This window comes from Bombus vosnesenskii, unplaced genomic scaffold, assembly GCF_011952255.1.
Source record: "Bombus vosnesenskii isolate JDL3184/JDL3185 unplaced genomic scaffold, Bvos_JDL3184-5_v1.1 scf7180000013616, whole genome shotgun sequence".
Lineage (NCBI taxonomy): Eukaryota > Metazoa > Arthropoda > Insecta > Hymenoptera > Apidae > Bombus > Bombus vosnesenskii.
In genome coordinates, this window is record NW_022883149.1 from 64,794 (window position 1) to 80,777 (window position 15,984).

Here is a 15,984-nt window from a genome sequence, read left to right on the forward strand (position 1 = left end):
AAGGCAACGTAACCTGCTATTTGCAGACATGAAAGTCCCCATGATTTAATCGATTGTATTCGGTGAGAATACGTCAGTTGATCAATTTGATCATATATTTGGTTCAAATCGGTTTGCTATTCTGGAATGTGACTAAAGATTCTTGGTGTTCTCTCAATCATGTCTAACAGGTAGTTTATCCTAGTATCGTTTTCAAAAGGAATCGTTTTAAGTTTATAATCAAACGTTACGTTGACTTGGATTTCTTATCGCTTGTGACCTGTTTTTGTTTGCACATTGTGATTCCTATTTTGGTGTTACAATTTCTTTCGAGGTATTCATTGTTAACATTCATATATGCAAATTGATGCGTTAAGAATATTGGATGGTCGATTACGGGTGCCAGATATGCACGGCCTCTTTTAGTAGGTATGGGTAGGTAGGTATTAACAGAGGTATGGTGATTTTGAAGAAAACTTTACTTTTGACAGTGAATACCGTTAGTCTTGATATATCTCGGGAGACGACAGACATCTGCCACCACTGCGGGGAGGACAGGGACACGGCGCAGCACACCCTGGAGCTCTGCCCGGCGTGGGAGCTGCCCCGACACTTCCTGCGGCACGCCACAGGAGGAACACCGACCCCAGCGATTATAGAGGTGATGTTGAGAGGGCCACAGGAATACGAAAATACAGGCTGTCCGCCACTTCTGCGAGCGAGTCATGCTCGCGAAGGAGCGAGCGGAAAGGGAGAGGAAGAAAAACTCTCACCCCTGCAGGATAAGACGATGGAGAAGGATGGCAGTCAGGCGACCTAGAGCCGCCCCAATGCCGTCCCAACGGACCACGCCTGAAGGAGCGCAGCGCTAGGGGCAAGGACCCCCCTAACGCCAGCTCAATAGACGGAAGATACTAGGACTGGCTCGAACAAGAGGACGCGAGAAGAGAGCGCAACGGCAGTTAATTCATTGAGGTTCCTGGAGCACCCCCCGTCGCACGCGTAGGATGGTCATCGTGGAGTTTTAGTCGGTAGGAGTCCGACACTACTCTGCTGTTACGCGTCCTGCAGGAGCGGAGTGTCCATGAGGATTTCCCCACGTACAAAAAAAAAATCTTGATATGTCCAGAATGAACTGGTAATTTTTTTACTTAGGTTCCAGTGCTGTGTTATAAAGATGATGTCCTAATGCTTTTTTATAATTCTCGATGAACAATACATGATCAATGACCTGAGGGTTAAGGATTCCTGCTTTTCCCATATTTATAGCATTGAATATTTCATCGAATTGAAAGTGGAGATCATAAATCGTGCTTTCAGCATGAATTATCAAATCTGTGATGGTATTTCCCTGGTGGTATTGATCATATATTCCCCAAATTTTACTCTTATTTCATCGATTAGTTAAATACCGTCAGATTTTATAACCTTGCGTATGAGTGCGGTTTGATTCGCAACTATAGTTGTTAATTCGCTTCCCTCTTGAAATAATTTATCAATGTTAATATTTATTAGGTCTAGGTCATCGGTGTCAAGAGTTCCGAATAAACTCTTCGATATAGATCCAACAATATTCAATAATCCTCTCTTAGTTATGGTGTAATCGTGAGTGAAAAGGCGCAGTTGGTGTGCTAACGTTTCTAATTTTTCTATGCGTCGGTTCAGAGAGATTATCTTGTTGTGGAAATTGCATTTGTTTTTTCATACTTTCTCGATGAACATGACATTTGTTTTTATGTGGTTCAATTTTTCAAATATATCATTTATATCGGTCCCTATATTCATATTAATTTCGTCGAAATATAAATACGCTTGCTTAATTTTCTCGTGAAATATACCACTGCCATCCAATGGTAAAACGTTAATTTCTGTCCCAACTTAGCGCAAGTTAGTGTTGCAATTACGACGAACGTCCTGCAAAATAAGTTTTTAACCTATTACCATGAATTTTCTTAATGATTTTATCAATTATTATCTCATAATACGGTGTTTTGACTAGATGGATTCGATATGGCCCTAACCATTCGGTATCCATTTTGTCTTTCTTGTGATCGCTGTGAACTAGTTGTAGTTTCGACCAATCGCGGGTAGACGTACTCGCGAGGAGAGACGTCAACGGGAGTCGTAAATTCCCGTTACAATAACAGCAATCGACGCCACGAATTGATCAATCCCCTGATTTCCTTTCAGATAAGAGGGGTGATTCAGTTTGTATAACACTGTGATTCACAGAACTATAAATTATGTATTTCCAACACTTAGATTACACTGTTGAGTAGCGATAAATAGATAACAACTTACCGCACGAAGATAAGATAGATATGTATGTTAGAGCAGGGCTCTTATAATTGAATTTAGTGTATTAGTGGACGTAGCACTACAATATATTTAGTAGAAGAGATGTATGTTCGACAATACCGAGAACCGACTAAAATAGTTTGCGTGAATTATGCTACTCTAGCGTTATGCTTAGACTGCCACGTTAGGCATTAGCGTTAGACTTAGTAGTTGACTTGACTCTCCCGATGTCGTAGTAGACGTAGTTGACTTGACCGATGTCGTAGGAGAACTAGTTGACTTGACCGATGTCGTAGGAGAACTAGTTGACTTGACCGATGTCGTAGCAGCAGTTGACTTTTCCAACGGTGTAGAAGAAGTAAAGCTAAGTGACGATGCCGTGTCGGAGGAAAGCTAGCGATGGGTGTGTCTAGCGCACGGGACTATCGGATTTGTTCATGCCATTTTAGGTCAGGAAGTGAGGGCAGTATACATTGCTTCTAATTGGATAACCGAAGGTTGGTGGACTAGGAACGGTCTTGGCTGCCCTCGATATAAAGTTGTTATTAGGAAGCATCGTACGTGGAAAAACCCAACTTTCCCTTGTCAAGCCGTAGTAAGCAATAGTCTTTAGAAACTAATTTAGAAAAAGACATTTGTTGGGTCTGAAGAACCTTAGCAAGCAAATTACTCGGGTTTTATGACGGGTACTTAGGCTATTGAGGATACGTCGTAAGGATGAGCGGACGTCTGGTGTCCGTCTGGCCCGCGGTGTATGACCTGGGCCAGGTAGAGAGTCGCCCGGCGTAACACTAGTACAAAGTCTCCTTCTTTGAAAATTGTTTGAGTTCGAACGATCTTTCTTTTCTGATCTCGAGCGTATCGTTTCTTATTATTTATTAGTGTTTGTCTCGTTAACTCCAAATATTTGTTCAATTGCTTTTGCCATAGAGAGAACGTATCATTGTATGTTAAATTAGTGGTTTTTGCAATCGCGGAAGGTAAATTAGCCTTTCTACCGAACTTTAATTCAAAAGGGGTAAATCCGGTTCCTTCGTGAACTGCTGTATTATACTCAAACATATAAAATTGAGTATCTTGTCATTCCTTATCGTCATTATCCCGTAGGCTAGTACGAATTAAATCTTTAACTACTGCGTGAGTGCGTTCTAATGATCCGTTGGATTGAAGATGAAAGCTAGTCGTCTTGATATGTTTAATCTTAAAAGCTTCGTCAAATTTCATTACGAGCTGACTAATAAAATTCTGTCCTTGGTCAGTAAGAATTGTTTTGGGTGCAGAGAATATATAAATATAGTGGTTTAGTAGCGCGTTGATAATGGATTCACTTTGTTGCGTTTTTAGTGGAACTAGTATTAGGTACTTCGTTAACTCGTCATGAATTGAAAGGATGAATTGGTTTTGTTAAGGAAATTCGAGGATTTGGAAATACAAATAATTGACTATATTTCACACACAACAGCTATACATCTATATTACACTCTGAAGAACGTCTTGCACGCACGCTTGTCGCCAACCGACTATCCGGAATCTTCTAACGGCAGTCTTTTGTCTCAACTAAGACCTTTTTTTTTTTTTTTTTTTTATCGTGGAGAAATCCTCATGGACACCCGCTAGTCGGGTAGTGTCGGACTCTTACCGACTAAAACTCCACGGTGGCCTGCCTGACGCCTGAGTCGAGATGCACCCGGGATCTCTTCCGAATTACTACCGGTCACCCCCGGGCGTCTATCTCTCCTTCTCATCGAAGGGAGGCATCCTGCTCTTCTTGGACCGCCAGGGGGGACCACACCCCCTAGCGCCTCGCTCCTGGTGCGTCCTTCTGGGGGACCCCGTCCCCTGACGCCTCCTCCTGGTTTCCATGTACTCCTGCGGTGGTGGGATGGCGCCACCGGTTTTCCCCAGGGTGGACCAGTGCCCCGGGGCTTCTGCCTGCCTCGTACTCCTTGGAGAATCCCAGAAAAATGGCTCTGGTGGGCCTCCTTCCTCTTCATCAGCGCCCGCCAAACGTTCACCCATCCTTGTCCGTGCCGCGGCGACCGTTGCTTAACCCATGTGGCCGGTGGGAAGTCAGCGTTTCCACCGCGGCTAGCGGGCGCTGACTTGTCTCAACTAAGACCTGGACGCCCTCTGACCCTTACACACACACTCTCATGTACAGTGTAAATGTATCACTTCCCTAACACGCCTTACATTTATACTGCACACTTAATTTTATTTACATACTTGTCGAATTAACAAAATATTTAACATTTATCGCTTTAATTACATTTCTCTTATTTTACATTCATCCATGACCTAAACCTTTCAAATTTCTCTGTACACAGTGCCTTCGTAAAAATATCCGCAGTGTTTTCTTCTGTACTTACTTTTATTATGTTTATCTTATTTTCCTTTACGTACTCGTGAACGTAGTGGTAATGAACTTCGATGTGTTTAGAATTTTTTGTAAAAGTTCCGTATTTTGCTATACTCATTACTCCAGAGTTATCCTCATAGATTTTTACAGGGTTATCGTCTACATTTACATCGAAGATTTTCATTAGTTCTCTGATAGTCATTACTTCGCTCACCGCTTCCGATAGAGCAACATACTCTGCATACGTCGAGGCTTTTGTCACACACCTTTGTTTTTTAGACTTCCATCCAATTACATTTCCATACAATCTAATTACATACCCAGAAGTCGATTTCCTATCTATATGATCTCCTGCCCAATCAGCGTCCACATAACAATCTATCGTTTCGCACTTTTCATTTCTTTTATAATGTAGCCCTAAATCTCTAGTCCGGTACAAATATTTCAATATTCGCAAGGCATATTTAAAATGTGTCTCGTTACAACAATCTTGAAATCTACTCAGATAATTCACACTATAACTTATATCGGGTCTGGTATTTACACTAATATACAGCAATGCGCCAATTAAATTCTTGTATCCAATGTCCTCTCTATTTATCTCAGCTTTTTCAATTTTTAAGTTGGTCTCCATAGGTGTACAGTACAATTTGCTGTTATGTAATTTATATTTGTTTGCTAATGATTCTATGTATTTCTTTTGGCTTAATCTCATTTCATTTTTTAAATAATCATACTCTATATTTATTCCAAGATATTCTTTTACTTCACCTAAATCTTTCATTTCAAATTTATCAGTTAATAATTTTTTTACACTTTGTATCTTCCCTTTGTTTTTACTACAAATCAACAAATCGTCTACGTATATTAACAAATAAACAACATTTTCTCCCTCTCCATAAGTATATAGGCACAGCTCTATATTGTTCTTTTTAAAACCTAATCTCGTCACATACTTATCAAAACACTCATACCAGTCCCTCGGACTTTCTTTTAACCCATAAAGCGCTTTCGATAATTTACAAACTCTATTCGTTCCGTCCGCATATCCCTTTGGATGATTTACATATACCTCCGAGGTTACTTCACCATTTAAAAAGGCAGTTTCTACATCCATTTGCTCAATTATTAATCCATTTTGACAACAATATGATAGCAATATCTTAAAGGTCTGATTACTCGCCACTGGAGAATATATGTCATCGGCTACGTTTCTTTGTTGAAATCCCCTTACCACTAATCTAGCCTTATACCTGTCCTCTGATTTTTTCGTGTAAACCCATTTTACATCTAATACTTCTTTGCCTTTTACCCTTTCTACCAATTTCCAAGTTTTATTCTTATAGAGACATTCTATTTCCTTATCCATAGCCTGTTTCCAAACTTCATTATTTTCACAACAAATTGCCTCCTCAAATGTACGAGGGATATCTACTTTACAATAATTTGCATGCATCTCGCAAATATTTTCCTTTTTTGGATACCTTACTGGAGTTTTCTTAATACGTGTAGATCTCCTAGGAGTGTTTGAGCTTTCAATACTACTATTATTTTCATCTTTCCTACCTTCTAACTCTTCCTTATCCATACCGACCAATGAATAGTTATCTTCGCTATCATTTCTATCTGCCTCTGATGAATTTTCCTCAAAACCGATACATTTAGTGTCTGTCTCTATGACCTCTACATGTCTAGCTATTGTTATTTTCCCACCTAATAAGACTCTGTATCCTACTTCACTATATCCTAATAGAATTCCCATATCTGCCTTCTTGTCCCATTTGGAAACTCTTTTTTGTTCTGGCCTTCTTACAAAAACTTTACTTCCATATAGATGTAGATTTTTAACACTTGGTTTTTTCCCGAAGAATATTTCAAAAGGTGTCTTTCTTTCTATAGTATTCGCTAATATTCGATTTTTCAAGTATGCCGCTGTACAAACTATTTCCGGCCAGTACCTTTTATGTACTTTCGCTTCCGCTAACGAGCAACGCGCCATGTCCATCACTGTTCTATTATGCCTTTCCGCTGTCCCGTTTAATTCATGTACGTATGTTGGGCAATTATTTATTCTTATACCTTTATAACTAGCAAATTTATAAATTCGATTATTTAAATATTCTTTACCATTATCGCATCTTAATATTTTTAACCTCTTGCCCGTTAAATTTTCGGCTTCATTTACGAACTGTACGAAAGAATCAAAGACCTCATCTTTTGATTTTATACAATAGATCCTAGCTATTTTACTATAATCATCGATAAATGAAATAAAATATACTTCTCCATTGAATCCGGTAGTCTTAACGGGACCACATACGTCCGTATGAATAATTTCCATTATTTCCCTAGGCTTAGTTCGATTATTTTTGAAAGGTAAGTTATGCATTTTGCTTTCTATACACACCTTACATTTCAAGAGTTCCTTTTCAAATTCATTCGGTATGCCAGTCACTAGCTGCTCTTTACCCAAAATCTTTAAGTATTTAAAATTTACGTGTCCTAGCATCCTATGCCATCTTTCCTTTTTACTCATACCACTACGTTCGGCGCTGTTTACTAAGTGCTTCTTCCCTTTCAATATACTTTTTATTCTATATGTCCCATTCTCTTTGAACGCTACAGCTGTAAGTATATTATCCTCATCTATTACTTTCGCAACATTTCCTTTGGAAATAACCGTATTCTTATTGTCTGTTAGTTTACCTAAACCAATCAAATTTGCGGACATTTCTTTCGCGTAAAATACTTTCCTCATATTTATTTTATTTTGTCTTCCGAATGCTTCAAAATAACTTATAACATTCCCAACTTTTGTCGCTTTTATCGGTCTATTATCGCCTAAATATATATTTACCGGTTCTTTTAGGTCGATAGATTTATCAAAATAATTTATATCATTAATTATGTGATCGGTACAACCGCTATCTAATAGCCACACTATTTCGTTCTTACTTATTTCATTCGTCTCACTGCTGTTTGCTGCGTGCGCCGTTGCTATCCATATGCCTGCTCTTGAGTTTCCATGCTCGCCCGTGCCGGTTGTTGATTGACGATGAAAGTTTCCACGTCCTCTGCTCGTATTGCCTTTGTTCCCTCTTCCTCTGTTTCGACCACGTGTTGGCCCATGCCAATAGCCGTTACTGCTTCCCGCTTGGACGCCATTTTGACACCCTCTCGCAAAGTGTCCTAATCTTCCACATCTGAAGCATCCTTCCTTTTTTGCAGAAAAGGCGTTGGTTTGCCTTTCTCCTCGATTGGATTTATTTTTCTTCTCGGCTATCTCTATTTTATTTTTTACATACGCTACCGTTTGATCCTCTTCTTTCAATGCGTCTATTATGTCCGCTATGTAGCTGTATTCTTCGGGTAACGTATTCAGCATGTAATTCAGCTTTTCCCTCTCACTTACTTTTGCGTCCGCACTTTTTAATTCATTCATTAATTTTTTGAAATCGTTAAAGAATGATGCTGAATCACTGTAGTTCTCCAGTCTTATGTTTTCCAATCTCCTTCTGCATACGATCTGCAGTGCCGTCGACTCTTTCAAGTACATTTCATCGAATCTTTTTATTATATCATACGCCGTTTTTCCTTCCCTAATATACTCCAATTGTCTGTTCGATATTCCACTATAAATTATATTTATCGCCTTCAAATCCTTTTTGTCCCAGTCTTCATCGTCTCTTTCGTTCTTCATTCTAGTTGTAACAACCTCGCATTCCTTATATTTGAGAAACATCGTGATTCTTTGCTTCCACATTCCATAATCCTCACCATCGAATGTAGGTATCATGATCTCCGATCTCTCCATTTTAATTGATTCTTCTTTTTTTCTTTTCTTACTCAAGCGTTCCTACGTGCTCGAAGTATATTTTTTTTTCCTCTGAAAGTTTTTTTTTTCTTTACTGAAAACTCACTCGTAAGATCGTAACCACGCACTAAATATCTTGCACAACTAGGAACCACGCTCTGTTACCATGTTAAGGAAATTCGAGGATTTGGGAATACAAATAATTGACTATATTTCCCTCTGAACAGTTATACATCTATCTTACACTCTGAAGAACGTCTTGCACGCACGCTTGTCGCCAACCGACTATCCTAGATTCTTCTAACATCTGGCAACAGTCTTTTGTCACCACTAAGACCTTGACGCCCTCTGACCCTTACACACACACTCTCATGTACAGTGTAAATGTATCACTTCCCTAACAGGTAGAACAAATAAAAATATTTTGGATAATAAAGAGAATTATTTAAAAAAAAAAAGGTGTGAATATAGAAAACGAATCAAGATGCCAAGGGACGACGAAATTAAGGTTCAAATATTCGATGGACGTGATTACAGAATGTGGAAGAAAAGAATATTAATGTATCTAAAGAGTAAAAAATGTTATGAACCGGCTACACGAGAGAGAATGAACACGGATGCGCAAGATAAGTGGGATGAAAAGAATCAATGGGCGATGAACTACATCTATAGTAGTATAACGAATGAGCAATTAGAATTTATTGGTGATCAAGACACTGCTTTAAAAATAATGCAAAAGTTTGATGAGATGTATATGAAGGATTCAACAGCAGTGCAAATTTGTATGAGAAGTAGACTAGACATGATGAGGTTGAAAGACTTTGAAGAATCAAATTCACTTTTCACGGAATTTGAAAAAACGATCAATGAATTAAAGAGTGCTGGTGCAAATGTAAGCGAACGTGAAAAACTCGACTACATGCTGAAAGCACTACCAGAATCATTGAACTATGTTGGTGACTTAATCGACTCAGTGAAAGAAAGTGATCGGACTTGTGAATTTTTGAAAAATAAAATTATAATGTGGGAAACGTGTAGCAAGAAAGAAAGTGATAGAACAAAGTCAAATGTATTTACAGCCGAAAAAAAGGACATAAAGTGCTATGGCTGTGGAAAGTACGGTCACATGGCAAAAAATTGCACAAACACGTATAGAGGCGGAAACAATGCCGGAAACAATGGAAGAACGCAACAGCAAGAAGGTGCGTATCAGCAGCAGAATAGGCGTCGCGGCGGACGAAGTTTTGGCCAAAGAAGACGAGGATACGGCCAACGAGGATTTGGCCAACGAGGACAAAGCAGAGGCCGGCAACAACGCTACTACGAGGCAAGTCAACACGACGCAAATTATTCACACAACGAGGGCTACGACGACAAAGAAATTGGATCTTTCCTAACGAGAGTAGAGCGCGAAAATAATAAAAATGAAATTACGGTATGTACTAGCGATACGCGAAAAATAGATTGAATAGTGGATGTTCAGATCACATTATAAATAATGACTCTTATTTTGTTGAGTACGAAAATTTAAAAAACCCGATAAATGTAAAGTTAGGAGACGGTAGAATTCTAAAAGGAACAAAAGTCGGAAAAATTTTAACTTACTTTGAAGTAAACAAAAGGAGGATTAAAATTACAATGTCTAATGTATTTTACGTGAAAGAAATGGATAATAACTTAATTAGCTATGCGAGAGTAACGAATGAAAATAAGATAGTCTCAGCAGGAAATACTTTAAAGATATATAACAAATACAGAAAGTTGATAGGGATAGCATTCAAAGATCATGGTTTATATAAGATAAGTAGTTACATTGAAAGGCAAGAATCTCATGCTAAAAATGTAGAAAAGATGACGAATAAAGAAAGATTTCATAGAATCTTAGGACATATAAATTTTAATTATTTAGATATAATGTGTAAGAAAAAATTAGTTGAGGGAATGCCAGAAAAATTTGAGCAAGTACAATTAAAATGTGGTACATGTATCCAAAATAAAATGCATAATTTACCCTTCCAAAATAACCGTAGAAGAGCACGCGAGATTTTAGAAATAGTACACACCGATTTAAATGGACCTCATAATAATACCGGGTTTGATGGATCCAAATATTTCTTGACATTTATAGATAACTACAGTAAGTGTGCATTGATTTATACTTTGAAATCAAAAGGTGAAGTTTACAATTGCTTCCTTGATTACATAAACAAAGACGAAAATCTTACTGGTAAGAAGATAAAGAGATTAAGATGCAATAATGGAAGAGAATATATGAACAAAAACATGTACAATCTAACTAGGGAAAAGGGAATTGTCGTAGAACCATGCCCACCTTATGTTCACGAGTTAAATGGAACAGCTGAGCGCTACAATAGAACAATCATGAATTCCGCTAGATGCTTATTACATGATTCAAAGCTGAATATTAAATATTGGCCGGAAATAGTTAGAGCCGCGGCGTACTTAAAAAATAGAACCGTTACAAACACATATGAAAATAAAACACCATTTGAAATATTTTTAAAAAGGAAACCGAATATAAATAATTTAAGATTGTACGGAAGTAGAGTTTTCGTAAGAATACTCGAAGTTAAAAGAAATTCGAAATGGGACAAAAAAACAGACACTGGGATACTTGTAGGATATGAAAACAATGGATATAGGATACTAGTTAATAATAAAATTGTAATTGCAAGACACGTAGAATTTATAGGTGAAGATGATAATTTAGTAGGATTTCGAGGAGAAGATGGACCAGGCAATGAGACAGAAAAGGTTTTTGACGAACATTCGGATGTAAACGAAAAGGTCGAGCAGGTTGCAATAAAAAAGGAGAGAAATTCAAGTAACGAATCAGAAGAAAAACTTGAGGACACAGAAAGTAATTTGAGAAGGTCAGGACGGGAAAGAAAGAAACCTCAAAGATATGGCCAAACGAGCTCATATTTCATTTATGTGAATATAGTTAGTGCACACAGTCCTCAAACCTATGAAGAAGCTTTAAGTGGAGATGACAGAGGTTCATGGAAAGAAGCAATGGATCGAGAAATGAATAGTTTAATGAAAAATAAGACCTGGCAATTAGTAGAAAAACCAAAAGACAAAAAAGTATTAGACTTGAAATGGATATATACGTGTAATATCGTGATATAATGTGTTTACAAAGAGTGGACAATAGAGATGTTAATCAGACAGAAAAAGACGATTGTTGTTCAACCTGAACTATTCACGCCAAACGCACAGAAAACAGCGCAATCCACACTCTCTCGGCAACGCCACTCGCAACCTCTGTCTCCGCTCGACTCGCACACGGCTCCTCGACTCGCACTCTGTTTTTCGACTAACGCTCTGGCCGTTGCCGCATTCCGTTGTATTTTTCCTAGGCCCACCGCACACGTGTTCTGCAAGCGCTCGTGGCCAGGGTCACGTAGGTCTTTTCCACGAAACTATGCATTTGAAAAGACCGATGACACATTGATGGGCCCGACGGCGCCTCGGCTCTCGCGACATTGTTCATAGTTCGCCCGATATTTCTTAGGCCTTTCGTCCACGATACTACATACGAATAAATCTGATAATCGTAAGAAAGCGCGACTAGTTGTTCGAGGCTTCCAACAAAAAGAAGTACTGGAAGATTTATACTCTCCAGTAGCAAAAATGCAAACGTTGAAGTTATTACTATCTTATTGTTGTCAATATGGTTTGACGATTATGCAAATGGATGTAGAAACAGCTTTCTTAAACGGAACTATAAAATCGGAAGTATTTGTAAAACAACCTATAGGTTACGACGATAAAAGCGGGAAAGTATGTAAATTATCAAAAGCGTTATATGGATTGCGTGAAAGTTCAAGTGCTTGGTATGAATGTTTCGACGAATATATGAAAAAATTAGGATTTGAAAAAAGTAAGAGTGATTATTGTCTGTATATGAAGTATGAGAGCGATGATATTATATATTTAATTCTATTCGTAGACGACGTATTAATATGTGGAAAAAACATAAGAAAAATCGATGAAATTAAAAAAAAATTGTCAAACAAATTTTTGATGAAGGACTTGGGTGAAGTAAAGACGTACTTAGGAATAAACATTGAATACGATAATAAGAAGTATGAGATGAAACTGGATCAAAGTAGTTATATAGAGTCATTAGCGAAACATTATAATATAGAAAACAGTAAATTATATTTTACACCAATGGAACAAAACTTAAGTTTAGAACCCGCACAATCAGTTTTAGACGATATAAGATATAGAAATCTCATAGGAGCTTTGTTATATATTAGTACTGGAACAAGATTAGACGTTAGCTATAGTGTAAATTATTTAAGTCGATTTCAAAACAGTTACAACGAGACCCACTATAAATATGCATTGAGAATCTTGAAATACTTATATTTAACTAGGAAATTAAAATTAACTTATAAAAGAAATATGAATGCTGAAGTTATTGATTGTTTTGTTGACGCTGATTGGGCTGGAGATAAAGTAGATAGAAAATCCACTACGGGATTTATCATAAGATTTTTCGGAAACGCAATTTACTGGAAATCGAGAAAGCAAAGTAGCGTAACAAAATCATCAACAGCCGCCGAGTATGTAGCTTTATCGGAAACTGTGAGCGAAATTAAATTTGTAAGAAAATTGTTGAAAGATTTCAAAATAATGATCGAGACACCAATAAAAATTTACAAAGAGAATTCTGGAACGATTGCGATATCAACATTTGGAAATTTAACAAAAAATTCTAAGTACATTGAAGTTCACTTCCATTTTGTGAATGAAAGTTACGAAAATAAAGAAATTGACATTATAAAAGTAGATTCAGAAAATAATGTAGCTGATATTTTAACGAAGGCTCTAGGGAGGAACAAATTTGAGAATTTTAGATTATTTTTAAGAATAGTTTGATTGACTTATAAAAGGAAATGAATATGCAGCACAAAAAATTAAGGAGGTGTGTTGAGATATGTGTAATTTTCTGTGCTGGACTGAGTTAAGTGCGTAGTAGAAATACTTATATGTATATATCAGTGTGTGGAAGTATGTGTTTGTGCGCAGCGTCTCGAAACAAAGGAATGTAAACAGTGAGTCGGTTAAGAGTCGTCGGTTAAGAGTCGTCGATGAAGAGTCGGGTGTAGAAGGTGCTGAGACGCGTGCAAGTGTGTATCGATAAATATATAAAGAATCGTCCATGTAATAAATATATCATTATTTTAGTAATGACTGTCAATATAAATTTAATGTTCCTATAACATTATTTCGGCTTCAAAGATCCACAATTCTCAACAATTTTACAGCTTTTTCTGCTGTCAAAAGAGGTTCACGTGTGTGTTTCTTGGCTGCATTTGCACGTCATCGTCATCGCTTTCTGTCTCTGGTGCAGACGGCCGGGTGCGCCGAAGCGCATCATCGTGGACTGATTCAAAGTCTTCTGTCATTAATGTGGCTCGGTCGTTGTCAAGTCCTACCTTTAATTTAGCTACCGTGCGTCCCAATATTTCGATTTCCTTAACCCCTTGCTTGTTTTCTTCATTTGTTTGTTGGATTGAAAGGTCCATGCGTCTTTGCATTTGCATTCTTCGCGTAGTTGGTTTGATACTTCAATACTTTGATCGTCCCTACCAGTGCATGCTTTACCTTTCGACATCGTTTTAAATGTCTTTAACTCTTTGTCTGAGTCTTGTTCATAGCTAGATAGTCTGCCTCTATATGTTTTTACATGAATCCAGCGTTTACCTTTCTTTGTTAGCTTGCGTAGATGCTTCCAGTTCCAAAGGCCTTCTCGTTTCGTGGATTAAGAAATCGTCGCCGAGGATGACCGTAGTCCAAGTTAGTCCTTCCCGTAGGTATGGATGTCCTTGTTTTCCACGCGAAGCGATGTTTCACAATCATGGGATTTAGCGTCCGTAGAAGCTTTATGCTTTATGAGTGTTTCATCCGGTTTCCTTGATAGTTACTTCCTTGTCGCGGATGACCGTAGTCCCAAATAATTCTATCTTCCGTAGTTGATGAATGTCTTTTGGTTTCCGAACAAGCAATTTTCACTATCCTGGCAGGATCGCCAAAATGTCACGTAAAGTTGGTACTTGGATTGTAGTAAGAAGGCTGAGTCGTAACCCAACTACTAATTTTCCTTTATAAAACTTTATTATAAATATTAACACTTACCAAAATAACACTGAACCGGAGGAAAGAGGTTATAGGAGTACAGCAACTAGAAGAAGAACAAGAACTGCTCGAGCTGGGTAAAGTCTCGGTTTATATACGTTTTGGTTTTAGGATGTTGAGGGGCTAGGGTAGGTTATGGTGTGTAGAAGTGTCCGAAGGTTGGGGGTCGATGTCTTATCTATGATGTGGACTAAGGTGTGTCATAGCTTCTGTGTAGGCTATGATGATAAGGTGGTGATGTGTCCAAAGGAGTCCAAAGCTCGGGGTTGATATCTCATGGTTGAGATGAGACTGATGTCACAACTCTCTCGAGGAGCTTGCCGACCTCGTCTAGTAGGCATATCGGCCGGTATGCCGACGACGAAGCTGCCGGTCGGCTCTCCTTGCGGAGCAGGACCAGCCTCATTGTTCGCCACGCCCGTGGGTAGACTCCATCTCTCAGGCGTCTGTTTTAAGGTGCCGAAGTCTGGGAGCCACGACCCTATTGCTTCCCCCTAGACCCGGCCCGGGATCCCGTCCGGGCCCGGCGCCACGTTGCGGGAGGTCATTTTCCTGGTCGCCACCCACAGCTTCTCCTTGGTGATTTCCCTCAAGGTGGATTCCCGCGGCTGTTCAAGCGCGGAGTCCTCTTGCGGGGGGAACAGCGTCCCGATGACCTTGGCCAGCAACGTCGGTTCCATCGTCAACGTAGGCGGGCGACCCTTGCCGCGGAGTTTACACGTCGGACTCGACCGTTCCTACCAGGTCCGATCAGGCACGGCCCTTGGCGGCCCTGATTTCTCTCTGCAGCGAGCGCCTAAGTTCGCGATACGTTCCGTAGCGCGGAGACATCTCTTCCTCATCGCGTCGCCGCCTGCGGCGAACCCTCAGATGCCGTTTCCGAGCCTGGACTCATCTCGCCCTCAGCTCCGCGAAGTCGGGGTTCCACCAACAGTCCAATCCGAGAGCGCGCGACCGCGCGTGTTGGTCCGGGGGTTTCCCCATTCCGTGGAATGAGTGTTAATGTCCCCCAGGACGAGCATCTGCCGGAGAAAGGTACCGCCTGACGTAGACGCTGACCCCGTCCGGGAACTCCTCGTACGCTGTCCATCCGCAGTTGGACGACACGTACACGCCCACCACCACCATTCCTGCCCACTCCACCGCGACGTATCCATTGCCGCGCTCCAGCGAGACCCCGTGGGCGAGTGCCCCCGGCAGTGATGTCCAAATGACGGCGACCATCTCGTCCGTGTCTCCGGTCCAGTCCGGAGCGTCCAGCATATTGCACGGTTCGGCCACCACAGCTAGGGCGGCCGCGTTCTCCCGGATAGTTTGAAAGAGCAGGTCTTACGCTCTTCTCGACGGTCCCAGGTTCGTT